The sequence below is a fragment of the Haemorhous mexicanus genome, chromosome 6 (assembly GCF_027477595.1).
Source record: "Haemorhous mexicanus isolate bHaeMex1 chromosome 6, bHaeMex1.pri, whole genome shotgun sequence".
In the NCBI taxonomy this organism is placed as follows: Eukaryota; Metazoa; Chordata; class Aves; order Passeriformes; family Fringillidae; genus Haemorhous; species Haemorhous mexicanus.
Genome location: NC_082346.1, coordinates 32761782 through 32778685, shown reverse-complemented (window position 1 = coordinate 32778685; position 16904 = coordinate 32761782). Strand labels below are relative to the sequence as shown.

Here is a 16904-nt window from a genome sequence, read left to right as displayed (position 1 = left end):
TGGATAGAGATATAAAAGAAGTCATTGCTGCACATCTGAGGAATGGTTCTGACACTGATACACAGAAAATTGCTATGCACAGATCTGTTCGTGAAATTCAAAGCAATGCTAGATTGCTTTCATAATTAGAATTGTCCCACCACAACTTTTGTGGGGGACTCCTATAAAATTACTTTTTAGCAGTGTTCAACAGAAATCTCTACAGATGGTGGCTTAAGAAAGAAAAGTATAGCTATTCTGCAGTAAATCTTGTGGGTTTTTAATGTATGCTTTTCTCACTCTGTCACTACAGCTTGAGTTTTACCATGGATTCTTCACTTGCACTTTTTCCCTTTATCCATGCTACCACATAAACATCACAAGAGTATTACCAGGACTTAAGTATTTTTAATGGATAAAGATAGCATTGAGCTCAAAACTGACATATTAAGGGTTGAAAAATTACCTCAAGTGATTTTCCACAGACTATGTCAAAGAAACACAGTTATACTACAGCAGTAAATGCTTCCCTTTAAAGCATATACCCTTACTTATTCTGTTCTAAGCTTTTTGGTCTTTCTTCAACTATAGTATCTCTCTTCTTACCTCCATTTTCATCCCCTTCCTTGTATTCTAATAAGGAGAAATTCTTACTCTATTAAAATTCTATTTTTTATTTGTTATTTGGTTTCAGATACATTATTGTATCTGTCTATATTTGTGGTTGGAAATCCAGTGCATCTTTTTGAAATTTGTTATCGGTGTCATTTTCAGATAGGTGATTGATTTAGAAAATACAGGTTGCTCTGGAGTGAGTGTCATTTGACTGACATGATTGTAACACCTATTTTAAAAATGCACATTCAGGTTCTTTTTTTTCCTCAACCCCTCTTCATTCAGTATTTTTCTCATTGTCACAAGCATTCTACCCAGTTAATGTGCTCTATAGCTTAGTATAGTGTGTGACAATGTTCAGTGGCAAGTGTTCAAAACCAGAATAGATCATGGAGGAAATACTAAATGTGGGAATGCATGATTGGAACCTCTTCTCCATTTTAACAAAAGATGTAATTATTACTTATGAGGTGGTGATTTTTAGTCTACTGTGTTCCATTTTTCCAGAAGGTGCACATAAAGATCCCTTTAATGTATTTCCTCTTTTTGCTATCATAAAAAACCCCCCTGTTCTAACAGAGCCAGGAAAGCCATTCACTATATAGACTGCAAATAATCCAGGAGATACATTAATATGTAATTTTGTTTTGGTTTTCACATCCAGAAAAAGAGAAGAGAGGGCAATGTGTCTGAGAGATTTTTACCACTGTAGTTCTGGGGTGGCTGCAGGATTCAGGACTGAGAAGCAGCGTGTGGTACCATGAGCAGCTGTTGTGTCCATTTTGTGCCTGGAGCTCTGGCTGTACCCGCACCATTGGCATTTTGTTCAGGAAACTCTGTATTGTGCCTACTCTACTGCACCTGCAATGCTGTGAAAATTAGGGAACAAGATTTGAAAGAGTTTTAGTTCAACCTGTCTTAACAGTTTCATGCAGTTTAGGAGCTCATCTTCATCCAAACATGCATGAATTTCAGGGGAAGATGAGAGGCTTCAGGAGTATTATCCTATCGTATTTCAGGTTTCTTTTGCCAAGTCCAAACCATAAAGAAAACATGCAGAAGACACTTGAGTTTTGAATAATCTTGAAACATTAAAACTCTTAAGATCAGTTTTCATAGAATAAGCAACAAAACCCAGAAAATGCTCATCCCAAATGGGGTGATGCTTATCCAATCTTCCCCATACACAGGTGGATCATCTTGGTTTTTTGTGTATAAGTGCAAAATTTTATTTCCACAAGCTACAATAACTACCCTTACCCAAAATCCATCTAAAATGGCTCTCAGAATCTTTACTTTCAAAACTGACATGAGTAGAGTTACAAGAAAGCATTTTAAGTTTATAAGAAGTTTACTGTGTTCAGACTTTATTCTTTTACTACAGTTTACTTTTAAAAGCACTTTTTTCAGAATCTTTCAGCATTGAATTCCTTCTAAACATTTGCCAGGAAAATGCAAAGAAATCCAGTTATTTTAGGTTTTTTTAGCTACTTCTCCCTGGCCTAAGAAGGAATGCTGCTTGCCCTGAGCCTTAGGCAAATAGCTTTTCAAGGGCAATTCTGCCTATGAGGGGATGAAGCAACACACTTCACAGACTGATTCATGTTTTTAACAGTATGCTCTGTATTGTCTTTTTAAAAGCTAGCAACCTTAAAAATACATCCTCAAGGAATGAATTTGTGACCAAAAGCTGAGTAAGATTTAAAGATAATGTTTGTGTTCAAAGAGGTGGTGTATTTCTGTGTACTTCATTATTTGCTAATGATTACACAGACATTAATAACAGATGAGCTTATAAAGAGTGGGAGTTTTCAGAGCAATTTTATATTTTTAGTGCCAATATTTTGCATATATGCAAAAAATTCAGTTTTATATTTTTTAAGTATTTTGGGCAGTGTGTTTTTAAAAAGTCAAAATTGAGCAAACATCTCCCCTTTTTGCCTGTCTCAAACACCTTTGAGAAGTGTGTCTGCTTCAGCCTGCATGGTTGAGCAGAACATTTTCAAGATATATATGTGAAACAAAACTGCCCCCAGATCTAGTAGAAAAAGAGATTATCAGCTCAAGGTTTTATTCAGAAACCCCAGTGATAGCAATAAGTTGTACATTTAGGAGGGTGTTTTTTTTCTTTCTTCCTTCAGGAGTTTCTCTTGTCCTGCCATCTGTACTCTTAAGCCTTTTAATCTCTTCAGCTAATTTATTGTGTATGCTAAACTAAAGGGTTTGCTTATTTTTTTTACAGTTTATGAATGTTTAAGATTCTCAAGACCTCTAAGATAAGATAAAATTTTCATTGGATTGAAATTTTTTTTTCCTCAGTCACGGGTTTTATCATCTTTGATTTGCTACTATTGTTTTCATTGTGTACATGAGGAAATAAACATTATGAGCAGAGTGATGACTGCAGCATGTATATACACAAGTTATTTTTAGTAGTCAGATAGTATTCTTATATTACTAACAATAACCTTTCCAGGAAGGTTTTGTCATAACTTTTGATTTCAGTCACACGCTGTTACCAGTATCCAAGCTTTTAATTAGCTTTTAATTAGCTTTCCTTCTTGGTTATTTCTGCATAGCCTAATACACTGACTTACTGTGAAGGGATTGCAATAATCTGTGCAAGGTTAGCAGTACTTAGAAACGCTTTCTTCTTATTATTTCTCTAATGCAGCAATAATTTATCTTAAAATTTGTTTCAGTGTCATTTTAGCAATCACTTTCTTTACCCAACAAAGAGCTGATTTAAGCTTCCCTTTTTAACAAGGTCTTAATACCCTTTAACTTCAGACTAATTAGAACTGTTCCTGTCCAGAACCTTCTGTTATGTGGAAAAACAGCTCTCAAATGAGAGCTTATTAATAAAGAGTTCCTTTATTTATCATAAGGATCTTCATTCTTCCCATCTTTTCTTTCTGTCAGTCTCTCCCGTGATTTTCCTTTTCAGGGCAGTGGTCTATATATACAGAGCCTTCTCAAGACCATGAATTTGTGGTGCTACTTTGGCATATGAAATGATGGTTTCTTTGTACTGTTTCTGTTCTTCTGCACAGGACACTAGCTGAATATTTTTAACAGAAATTAGAATCTTAGATTATTAGCTACCCCTAATAGCAAGCTTTTGTGTTGCCCTGTCCTCTGTAATTCTATTCATTTTACAGAAGGATTATGTTGGCATCCCTGGAGAAGAAAGAGGAGATAAATGAAACATCAGTAATCATTAACAAGAAATTATCCAGGCTCATTAGGGCTAGTTTTGAAACAATGTTTTTGGACAAGAACTGTGGCTGTAAGTATATCCACAAAGAGGCAGCCATCTGTAGTTTCTACAATTACAGTGGCACAAAGCAGTATGCATTTCTTAAGACACAGGAATACTGAGTAATGCAAAGGATCAGACCACTGATAGCCTTATGAAAAGGAGGTTTGTACATATTTGACTACTTCCAGAAATTATGTCCCTTCCTTCAGCAAAGTTGGACTTCATGCTGGTTTATGTCCTTTCTATCTCAGCAGAAGCTACTCTTGAGAGAGACTTTATCAGAAAATGTTTTGACATTCTATTATTCTGGAGCAAGAGCGAATGATGAAACAAGACATTCAAATACATCTGCACTGGTCAGATTTTACAGCTGCTTCGTTTTGAAACCCATGGAAGAAAATGCTAACTGAAGTTATTGATCATTAGCCTGTGTTGATGCTGTGTTCAGGTCAGCAGCAGGGCAGCCTCTTTTCCTTCTTTTGAGGGTGCTCTTGTAACAGTCTTACAGGATAAAATAAACCATCTACTGCAGTAGCTCGTTACAGGAGGAAAATCTAACGATACTGCAGGAAAGTGATGGACTGTATGTTACTCAGCCTTGAGAAAAGGAAAATTAAGATTTGAGGGGTTTTGTGCTGAGCAGAGGCAAGAGACTGGTCTTGGTAAAATTGCTAAAAATTAATTATTCTCACCAGAATCTAATAATCAAGACCCTTTCTAAATAGTCTGTTTCACAGATCATGTTTTCAGGCAGTAGAAAATGAAACTTTTTCTGATGGAACTGCTGGTTAATTTGTAAAAGGAAAGCTATGTCATGAAATAAGACAAGTGTTTGTTTTAGTACTGCATTTAATAAAAAGTCTAATAGTGGGATGAGTTGGGGGGGGTGTGGGTGTGAATTAAGGAGAAATACTGAAGGGATAACTTAAGTTAAATTTGATATGCCCTGTGGTCAAGTGGAGCTAAAAATACTGAGAAAACACAAGCAAGTCCATGAGGAAGAGGAAGGCAGATGAATTAAGCAATAAATATTTTGTACTTGGCCAGTAAAAAGGAGTGAAAGGTTGATCATGAAATGAAACTGGCAAACCAGAAAACTGAATATTTGATTTCATGTCAAAGTGTTTATAAAACCATTCACTGAGGAATTTTGATAAAATTTTATGATGCACAGCTATTTTAGTGTTAATTGCATTACATATTTAAGTGAAAAAAGTCACTGAAAAATTAAGTAGCTCTTTCCCAATTTTAATTTGAAAGATCTCAAATGGGTATAAATGAGTTAGATTTGCTACTAAGGACTATTCCTTTGCATCATTCTCATGGAATAACCCTCTGTTTCTAATTACACTGTTATAACATGCAACATATTATATACATTTTATATTTAAATTATGTAATTAATGTAATTTACCTACTCCCTTGTTAGTAGCTTTTGACAAACAAGGACGAGTGAGTACTCTGAGCTGGCTGGTTGTAAGAGAGATGTCTGTAGCACATCTGAGTGCTGAGTACAAGCCAACACGCTCTTCCTCTCAGCGTGGTTTATTAGCTGTGGCTCAGTGCCACTTTCACTGTGGTACAGAGTTGGCTGTGATCTCATGTGGGATGCTGGTATAGCTCCCTGAAAATAACAAATGGATCCAAGGTTTAGGTTGGTTGGGTTTTTTTTTCTTCCTTCATCTCCTACGTTTAATAGTTCAGTTGTTAATAAAAGCTGAGAATTGTGCCAGAAGAGGTAGTAAACATTTTAAAAAACAAGTAGCAAGCTTGCATTATGATGCATCATTCAAGTATCTGCCACTAACAACTGTTCAGAGTTAGGGTTATTATTTTAATTTACTGTAAAATCAGAAGACTTCTAGTGCCTTATACATTCTTTATTGCAATTTAATGCAAAACTGTGTCACAGATTGCATTGCTCTGTGAAAGAGAATTCTCCAGTAATATGCAAGCTCTCCCTGAAGTATTTCTGTATTATAGCTACTTACTCAGCTAAATTTAGAAGGTGGAAAGACTGGGGGAAAGGAAATACTTAGAAAACTTTTGTTCTGTTTTTCATTTTCGTTGGTTTTTTTTTGTTTGTTCTGTGTTTTGCTCATGTATGTTTTAGCCCATGAACTGCTCAAGTGCAGTTCTGAGGATGAAACTGAGCTGGGGCAAGAGTAGAAATGCCAATAATGCCACAATACTGTATGAATTTATCAATGTAAACTCAAAGAGAAATTTTAAAATCTACCTGTGGAGTTTTTTGTTGCAAAGGCATATGTGGCACAAATGGAGTCACTGTGCTTCAGTGTAAAGATCTGGCCAGTGTGGAGTAAAGATCGGCTGAACTATGGGCTAATCAGTAGATGTGGCAGAAAGGTAACCTTGGAATGGGCATGCTTAGGTATTAGGTACTCAATTTTGACTTTCTTTTATTTGTAAAAGGCTTCTCCCACATTTTATTTTTTCATTAAAAATGGTTTTGAATTTGGTGTGAGTGGATTTTGGACAAATTATTACATAAGACTTGCAAAGGTGAATCAGTGAGGGAATGCTTCTACTGTGTATTTACTTTTCCTTAAGCAAGATGAAAGAGGATATTCTGGTTTTCATACTAAAATACCTTTAGAGCATGGAAAGTCTTTTCTTTTTTAAGAAGCAATTTATTACAATTATTGTCTGATTTATGAAGCCAGCTTAAATGTACACTGGGTAATTGTGTTTCTCAGCTTTGAAAAACACTGCTGAATTTGGAGAAGCATGCCTTCTTAGCAGCTTAAGGTATAGAGGCACTGCAGCAATGAAATGTATCTTGACACTTATCTAGGGTAACATTATGCATCAGTGAGCATTTAAAGTCAGGTGATGTGGCTGGAGGAAATAGGAGCTAAAGCATTGACTGCTGTTGTGGAGGGATAGCATCACTATTTGTCCTGACATGTTTTAGATGAAAATATAGCTGACAATATAGTTTATGTTAAAATAACCTAGTAGAATCTACCCATGATATTCTGCTGGAGGGAGGGGAGGGAGAATATTTATAAGATACAAAATCTGGCGTTTTCTTTTAGTTTGTAAATGGTCTTTGTTCCACCAGCTTTTTAGATCTACCTTTTATGTTTTAAATGAAAGAAATTCTTCCATTGCTTGACCTGATGGCACCACCCACCTACCTCTAAGCTCTTTGATCACAAAGGCAATTCCAAAATAGAATAAAACTTTGTGATACAATTATAGAATGGCATTGCCAGCATAATATGATCTTGCAGTTTAACCAGAGGTTAAGGTCCTAAAATATATTGTACTGGCATTATCTGTAGTGTTTTTTATATCAGTTCTTTGAATGTTCTTTCTTAATGCAATGCAGCAGTTTAGCTTGGTTCCTAAGTTTGGGTATCACTTAATCCCAGTCTGTACTGAAATGAGTTTATTTCTGGGCTTTTGTAACTAGCTTTTTTTGGTTATTACAGTTACTGTCTAAAGAGTGAGGGTGTTTCTTGCTAGTTCCGGAAGGAAAAGGCAGGTTTCATAATAATAATTACTTCTTTGGAGTAAAATAGTAAATTGTGATTTGGCAAGAAACATTGCAGTTTCTTACAGTGGTTTATTCATAAAGCCCAGCTCTCCCTGTACACAAACCTCATGTATTTGTCTTTTATATCATTATCCATGAGGGTCATGCATGCACTGTGCTGTCCTCACTCCCAGTTTGCCCTAACCATCTTTCATCTCCTTTCTGCCCTGGGATCAGTAAGTACTGTGGGAGGTATTAGCAATGTTAGTTTTGGTCACCTTAGTCATTTGCTCATTGCTAGTCAGGAATTCAGCCTTTCAATTAATATAATGTGGTTCTGTGTGTACAGTCTAAGCAAAATCCACGGTGCTTCATCTTTTCCCATGTGATTCTGTGATCACAGTTTACATAGAGGCTGTTTCAGACAGCTAGGAACACCTCTAAGCTCTGTGTGGCACTTGCTGGTAGAATTGCAGTCGAGCATTTTTCAAGACTATTCTCCAGATACATGAAATTGATTGTGAGAAAAGGGAGACCAACACAGATGTTCTGGCAAATGAAAGATCCCTACTGCTTTAATTTTTTTGCTCTTAAACCTCTGTGGGGTTATAATTTCTCAATACACTGATAAGTGGCAGAGACGTCTAGACTAAATCTTCACTTTGGATAAGATACCCAACTCCTTTCACTTTTGCTATATTTGTCTAGACAAGTTTACCAGGCCTCCCTGACATGGAATAAACATGCCAGTGCTGAAGGAAGTTACTTATTTTGCAGAAATGTAGGATCCAGGATTCACTTTATCTGTTTTCACTCCTGTGTTGGGGCAGAAAGTGAGGAAGAGATGAGTCTCTGCCTTATCCACGTTCTTCAGCTCAGGAATTGCTGGAGGCATGTTGAAGTTATGGGGCATGTCACTGTCACCCACAGGAATGTGATAGTAAGTGCTCTGGTGTACTCAGTAGCCTTGCAGTCTCCTCCTGAAGTCATGTTTATAGGGGGAGCAATAAAAAGAGAGAAGGGCTTCGGAAGATGGAACCAGAGGGGGTTGTCCTACCTAACTGTTATTTTTGCTTTTAAGAGAACATTGCACAGAATAGATGGAAGGAGAACATAGCTGTTAGGGACTTAAAGGTAAATTAAAGTTTGCAAGTAAGGAGGAGTAAGTAGTTACATTTTGCCAATGGGTTATGTTTGTGCAAGCTATTTAAAAATTAAAAGTAGAAATTATTTTTAGGACCTGAATGGAACAAAATGCATGAATGCATTTAATCAAAGCCTTCTTAAGTTGTCAAAGATCCACATGTCCCCAGCCTCCCATGTTTCTGAATAATGAAAGAGTCAGGTTGTAATATGTTGTGGCATGAATAGCAGAGACAAGTGCTTTTCAAATTCATCTATAAACTTTTTGTTGACATTTAAATGATCAGATGCAAAGAAAAAGGGAGTGACAACTACAGAAAACAAAAATTAGTTCCAAAAACCCACAGCCAATATGAATAACAAGGAAGTGCTTTTCTTGAGTTTGAACTGTACAGATATTTTATAAGCAACTGTAAAATATGGATGATGACGATGTCAGAAGTAACTGCAAGTTATGTGGAATGGAGAGAATTGTGTGAGACATGCAATAAAATCTCACTTGCAGCATTGTCAGTAATACTATTTGTCTATAGAAAGTTACTTCTAGGTATGAAGACAGATCAAATGTGGTGTTGTTTTCTTCCTGTGACTCTGTTCTGTGGCTAAACAGATTTTTCTTTTTACTTTTCACGTTCCCAGCACAGAGCATACACTAAGAAAACTCCCCTTGAGTTGGATTACTATTTTAAACAGAATTTAATTCACTCTTTTAGGCCACACAGGTCAATATATGTATATATATGTGTGCACACTAGTGTATGAAGGAAAAAGAAAACCTGCAAATTCTACTTTTGAATTTAACTGCATGGAGAAATATAGATATAACAAGACTGCCACTAGTTATATGCTGGATCACACTCATAGTTAACATCTCTCAGAAGTGTAGTGGAGCAAAGTAAGGTGTTAGAGCTTCCAGAAGGAGAAGTATTGTGTGAACAAGTTTATTAGCCTTTCTGGATGCTGCTTGTCTCTGAGACTCCTCTCTCATTCTTGTCATTTCAGTATTGTAGGACTAAGTTGGTTTTTTTTAAGCAAGTAATTTGAAGGTTCTGGTGGTTGTCCATAAGCCCTGTGATTTAAATTGTAAAGAAAAAATTTGGTCTAGACTCTGGAATGATCAGACCATTCTCCGCATTTTATTCTTTTCAAGTTTTAATCATCCTGCTCTCACCTTCAATTCTTTCTGATCTTTTTGGAATGAAGATATTTTCTGGATGTCTTTTTGCCTAGTCATAGAAAATACTGTGGCTGCACTTCTCAGCCTGTGGTCTGCAATTCCTTCCAGCCTGTTCTCCAACATCAAGTGTTCCTTTGTTGCTGGTCCCATTTCCTGGTTTTACGTATCTCAGTCAACATTCCTCTCTTTAAAATAAATACTTTTTTTTTTTAACCTTGGCATAAACTGGCACATGGACTTTGTATGTCTGACCATGCTTCACAAGCATGTTTAATGCTTGCATGTCTAAAAATGGAAGAGGAAAAAATGCACTAAAGTTACTGGGAAAAAATTATAGTATTGTAGTGGAATGTGAGCAACATATAAATGGAAAAAGCCTGAGGGGTTTGTGGGGAAATGCCATGTTTTTAAAATTCATTTTTTGTTAGATAAATCTGTAGGGGAGGTAGACAATGCTAATTTCTACAAAAATTAGCTTTATGGTTTCTGCTAGTTGTGGGTCAACTTATTCTCGTAGGAAGAATCTTCTTAATGTTTGACTCAGATGGTCTCTCTTTTACATTTGGGTGGGAGCAAATAGAGCTCAACTGCAATGATAGGAGTGTCAGCAAAAATAGCTTTATTTTCCTGCATAGGTTTCTGCAAACTGCTATGGTAATTTACCAGTGAAATCTTTCATTTCCAGGCGGATCATTGCAATCCTTATATCACCTAAATCCTTTAATTTGCACTGCCTTCCAAGCTAGGCAAAAGGTCACTCTCCAGCACCCAAAATTTTTGCTTTCAGTTGAGGAAGGTGAGGATTTTCTGACAGGCAATTGCCAGCAATATATATGCAAATGCTCTGTATCTCTCTTAGGTATCTACTTGCTGAAAAAAGATGCAAATACATACTTTGCCCTACAATGGTATTTCCTACAGGACAAAGTAAGATCAACATACATTATTGTCTTGGCATTTACTATAAATATCTCTTTTTATGCAGCGTTTTAGAGTCCTCAGTCTACTGACTAAATCCCAACATGGATATTAAATATATATTTCTTTGTCTGATTGGTGAGAATTTTACTGGTTTTGTGATAATGATTTTTGTCTGCTTCTGCATATTTTTTCTCTCAGGAAATTTCAAATCTTGCTCATGTTGTTTAATGAGCTGGCTGGTCAAGCATCTGATGCCCCGGTGGGAACTTTCAAAGTCACTGAGCACATTTTTACTTAAATCTAGCTGACATTTCTGTCTGTTTGATTTAATGTATGATTTCCATATTTAGATTACCAATCAGATGGAGCATAGTACAATCATTCCTTTGCACTATAAACATGCATGCATCCTGCACAGAAGTGGGCTCTTTTGCTGTTGGTCCACATGGCAAGAGTGGTTTTAGATTCTGCTGGCATTTGGGAAGACTTTATAAGTCAGTTTTAATTATAAATAAAATTTTGAATCTCTAATGAAAATCCTAAGTGCAGAATTAGTATTCAGTCCATTATTCTCAGACCATTTCAGTTGCTATAATCTGGTGGAATTAGTGTATTACAAATGATGAAGTATTTATTTACTAGTTAAATGCTAAAATCTTTTTTTAAAACAACTCTGATGTTATAAATATCCATATTTTATACTTAATTTCATTGTATTCAAAAGTATTAAAATATTTGCTATTTGCATGCTTCAAATTCTTGCCACAGAGTATGTAAGTATTAATGATAGGACTTTTTGAGCAGTTATCAATTAATTTGTTTAGTAAAAATCAATCCAATTTGTTTGTTTTGGGTGATAGTGCTGTAAGCCCAAAACTTTTTGGCGATGGTGCCTTCCCGCTCCCCTGGTGTGTCTTTACTGGGCAGCAAGCAAACTGATTCTGTGTCTTTACTGGGCAGCAAGCAAATTGATTCACGTTTTCAAGAGGAGGCAGTGTGTCCATGGATGTGTCTCAGGCTGGCAGCAGCGTTACCCCAAGCTGTCTTACAGGGCTGTGCCCCATGTGCTCAGGTAAAGCAAAGTTGCCCCCTAGAAAACTGCACTAAGCTCTGAGCCCACATGGGCCTGGATGGCTACACAGGGATGTGTGTTTTAGATTCATATACTTTATACCTGTTCCAACTTTCCTCCCCTAAGTTAAATCAAGTCAGATTAATTCTGCTGGAAGGGAAGAGTGGCTCCTGGTCCTGTGATTGCCAAATGACCTACATATGACCTCATCCCTAATTTCTGACATATGTTGAGGACAAAGGTTCTAGTTCTATTCTTTTACAATATTAGTCTGTTGAGGTGATAATATTTTCCTGCCGGAAGTGTCTGAAAAATTAGCCTCTTCTTAGTCTTGCTTTTTTCTATAGTAAAATTAAAAAACAAAACCAAGCAACAAACCAACTTGGAAGGGTGGAAGAGAAAAATAAGATGGCTTTTCTCCTTAAAAATAGTGGGTTTGTGTAGTTTGTTGCTTTTTGGGGGAAAAAAAAGCCTGAAAGCAGCAGAAAATGTGGTATACTTTTTACCCTTAAAAAAATGATATGGTAGGGAATAAAAACTTTTGGGTTAATCCCTTCTCCCTTCTTTTTTTTGTGTGGGCAAGGAATCTTTGGGATGTGGTGAGGCAGAGGGAGAATCCTGTAAAGTGATGTCTTAATCTCAGAGCTGTTGTTCATGAGAGACATGAACTGACAGAGGGCATGTCTGCAATAATTTGATTTCTGTGATGTTTTTCTGTATAGCATGTTGAAGTTAGCCAAAGACTGGGGGAGGAGAGAAGTAAGTTTTCAAGGATCTAATTATTGAATCCATTCAAATAGTAATAGTAATAATAATAACAATGCCCCCAAAAGAAACAATAAGCCTGGGGTGGCTCTTGGTCACACAGTTTATCCCTTGGAGTAAGCGAAGCTGCCGGCAGGATGCTCTTTGGAAGCTGTTTTGCACGGTTCTGCTGGCCAGCAGCCAGCGACAGGAGCTGCAGCCCAGCCTGCTGTAGCTGCCAGTGCTCTGTTGTGTAGGAAGGGAGCCCAGAATAGCAGGCCTCTTACTACCTCCCTCAGGGTGCTTCAACAATTTCTCAAAGGTCAGTAGAAACTGGTTATCAATTAAAGGAGCTCTCTCTCTGCTTTTAATGTATCTTGCAAGTAGTGGAGAAAAAAAGCTTTCAAATGCTTTCAAATCCTGCTACCTCTGTCCTTGGAATACTTTGTGAGGATGTGAGGATCCAAGGCCAGTTGATTTGTTGATATCATGGGGGTCAACATCAAGGTAGTCCACACAAGTAGGCTAAGAATGCTGACTTGGTCAGTTTGCTCTGGCAGGAGAAGTATTGTAGCAAGTATTCATCCAGCAGCCTGTGATTAAATGAGCATGCTCATAGAGTTAGAAATAGCCTGTCTGGCTCCCAGGCATTTGATCTGCTCCCAAGAGCAGTCTCTCTTGAATAATCTACTTAGTTTATAAATCAGTCAAAGGACAGAATATCCTGATGGCAGGTAACAAATATATTTGTGAGATGGTTCTAGAAAAAAAAGCCAAGTGGAGGATTTTGATTTTTACTTTCATTAAAAGATGAAGGAGAGTTTCACTGGGAGGCTTAGTGACAACTTGATATTGTTTAGACAGTGATCTATCTGAAGAAAGATTAATGTTAATTAAAGTGGCGTTGGAGAAATTCAGCAGATGACAGCAGCCAAGCTGGCTACAAGCTATTTTTAGAAAATTTACTTCATTGCATTCGGTGTGACTCATTTATTAAGTTAACAGATGAATCAATAGCTCAACTTCTTATGGCAGTCCCTTAACGTGGAACTGTATATAAAGATTTTGTTCATAACTTTGGTCAGAATTCAAATTATAAAAGCTGACCTGTATGGATTCAGTCCAAGTGCACAGGTGTCTTGCACAAAATGGAATAATACTCCAGCATTCCTCTGCAATAACGCTCCAGTGAGACCGTCCCAGCGTGGATATGTAGAGGGGCACGTGGGAAAATCAGCCAGAAGTTCAGCTTGCACTGTTTGGGAAGTTACACAAATAGCAAACAGGTCAGCTTGTTAAAATAATGTAACAGAGTAAATTTATTAATGTAACAGTGAAAATTTATTTCTCTTTTAGTTTTGTCATGAGTTTACTTTTCGTTTGAGCTGTGGTTCGTGGTTTCTTACCTCCATTTGAGCACAGTTCTTCCTGCTTTTCAGCTTTCCTTAACTTGGATGTAGTTTTCTCTCTTCTCTGATGTTCAGCTCTAATTTGTGAAATAGTAAAGCATCCATCTGTTGCAATACGACTGTGTTGGCCTTAGTTCCGTTTATTTCCTGTATTTTGCTAATTTCTTAGGTTGCTATAGCAACCTTGTTGTTCTCCTGAATCCTTTTTGTGAACTTTTGCAAGCCCAGTCTGTAAAGATGAAAAAGACACTACATTTCTATTTGTTTTAAAACCTTTGTTAAAATAATTATATTTATTATTCCCTGATTATTTTTATGGAATTTCTATCTTATCTTTCCTGATCCTTGCCTCAAACACCTTCGCCAGTTTAGCCCAGTGTAAGATATGCATTTTCATTATTATTGTGTCAGCTCCTATTTCTACATCTAGGAATAATTTCATTTCTCTTTTGCAAAGAGATTAGAGAATTGGGCTCTCTGCATTACATTCAAGGTATGATGCAGAGCTGATAAGATTCATGTCCATCAAAATTTGCATACAAATTCTGGTATGTTTGAGATTATCTCTCACATATCCAAGTGAAACATTAAAGGTAACTAGTATTTAAAATAATTTCACTGTTAAATAGTGTGTCTTGCTATAGTGTGAAATTACTGCAGTTTGGGAGAGAAAGACTTTGCACCTTAGGTTTTTCTGGGTGAAGTTTGGGACCATCTCTTCAGTGTACTGGAAGTAGCTGGCTGTGTATTTAGCTTTGCTCTTGGTTGGATGTGTATTATCAGAGACAAAATGCCATTTCTGTTGGAGGATGCTGGATGTTGAGTCACTCAAATGGAGGGCAGAGTAATAAAATCTGTTTAAAAAGTAAAATACGTGAAAGATGAAGAGTGACTCTGCACAAAACTTGCATCCTGAGTGATCTGAATTCTGGCCATTCTAATGTGTTCTTTGCTGCATTATATTTTAACATTCAAAGCCCATTGTAGTTAATGTATACTCACTCAGGCTAGCTGATCCTTTGCTCTTCTGATCACAGTTACTTCTTGAAACTGTGTGATTAAGAATTGATTCTTAATTGTGATTAAGAATGGTACCATAAAATATTCTAAAAAAAAAAAACAACCTGCAGAGAGAGATTTTTCACAACAAAATGAAAAAATATGCCACGTGCAAGCCCTCTATCATGGTCTCTGTATCATCCTATAGCTGAAATCTCCTGTTTATCATTGTCTTTTCTCCTTTCAGATATCAGTAATCAAATCAATGACAAGTAAGCTTCCAGACAGGCCACAATTGATGGTTACACTTAAATGTAATTCAGAGAAACACTTGAAATTGAACATTTTCTCAAGCTGGACATATCCATTATTGCATTGATTTTCGATTTACCTTGATTTTGCTGGTTTTTCTTAGCAATCATCACAATGTTTTTGATTTTCTCTGTTACTTGTGTGTGTGATGTTGTCCAGTCCCTTAAACTTCAGACTTAACTGACTGCTGGAGATTTTTAATAATGATGTGTCTGTGTTAGCTGCATCCTCCCAGTGTGTGAGATGCCTTTAAACTTCTGTGAAACTCGCAGACAAACTTTATATACAAAGTGAAATGTCTTTTTTATGTCTTTTGCCAGTTAAATCTGCTACTACAATCTGCAGTGGTGAATCTCTTTCAGAAGTTATAAGATTGACTGAAATCTAATGTTCTGAAATGAAGAGAGTGTAGACTTCCTTAAAAACTTCATTGCAAATCTGAGGCATTGATAAAATTGTATATTAATGTTCTCTGATTCTCTTTCCGCTTCAAATTTGTTATTGTTTATGTTTGTAGACTGGATTTTTAAGATAAAGATGTCAGTGTAGGACTCCAAATGGACTAAGAGATGTGTGAGCTGGAGCTATCAGTGAGAGATTGTTTATTTAAACAGTAACATAATTTTTAATATGTCTTTCTCTTTCAAAAATGTGGAAATGTGGTAGCTGACAGTTTTTAAGAGTGGTACCATTTGAGCTGCAACTTGGCAGATTCAGAGTTGGTTAAATTCTTAACACAAAACTTTGCAGAATTATTTGCATAGTGATGCTAATTAATGGTGTGAGTCAGATGAGTTTACTGAGTCAATTATTTTGATTTTTTTTTTCTGATATTCCAAGCAAGTTCTAAATAGTTGTGCCAAGGGTGGCCAATAAAGCAATGTGCCAGGTGGAATTCCATATTGCCAGAGTGCTGGCAGTAGAGGTTCTGTATTCTACTTCTGCTAGAAGAGAGAAAGTCAGTGATTTTTGGGATACTCCAAAGTGCAGCCAGGAATGGATCTCAAGGAAGCACATAAAAGTTTCTTTCTTCTGGACCTCATTCCAGTAGCTGTGGGACTGGTCAGGTGCAATGTCAACGTGCCACCTGAGCCCACTGCTTTTCGTGGTTTGACAAAGAAATCCTTCGTTGGGATGCTAAAGCCAATTTCTTGTAGCTGTCCCTAGAAGCACCAGTTGAACAAAAGTCATGATAAATAAAAGTTCATGTTTGTACTTGCACTGGCAAAAAAAGTTTCAGTTCTCTCCAACTTTAAGCTCACTTAATGAATGGCAGCAATGGAAGTTGCAGAGGAAATTGTCCATGGTGGATTTGCATGTAGCCCTGCCCCTACCTTGGAAATCACAGCTGATGTTACCTGGAGCAGTGATGGACTTCAGACTTATCCTGTGCACACTTCATCCTCCGTGTAAAACCTTCAAACAGTTCATTTACAAGAGAAGTATGGAAAGGCAGGACTTACGTGGAAAATCTTCATGTATTTTCTGTTAGTCTCCTCTTTTTCACTTGACTAAACAATATTTATAATAATTTCAAGATATAAGAAAATGCATCTGTGTAGAAATGATGACAATTAGAAAAATTCCAATAATAGGGAGATAATTCAATGCACATTTGATAGGTGTCTACTGGTTTACAAAAAACAGTTTCTTATGTAACTTCCATTTTTGTAGGATCCAGAAAATGGGTAGTATTGCTGTATAGAGCCAGCAGGAGGTCATTAGTGCACTTATATTTTTAGGTCTGAATTGTCACCATCGATGAGGCT

At 36.7% G+C, this 16904-nt stretch overlaps 1 protein-coding gene across 21 annotated transcripts in view; it reads left to right on the top strand.

The window, feature by feature from the left end:
• The window catches only part of GPHN (gephyrin), a 271793-nt gene that overhangs the window by 94254 nt on the left and 160635 nt on the right, over positions 1–16904 (top strand). The gene's annotated exons all lie outside the window — the stretch shown is intronic.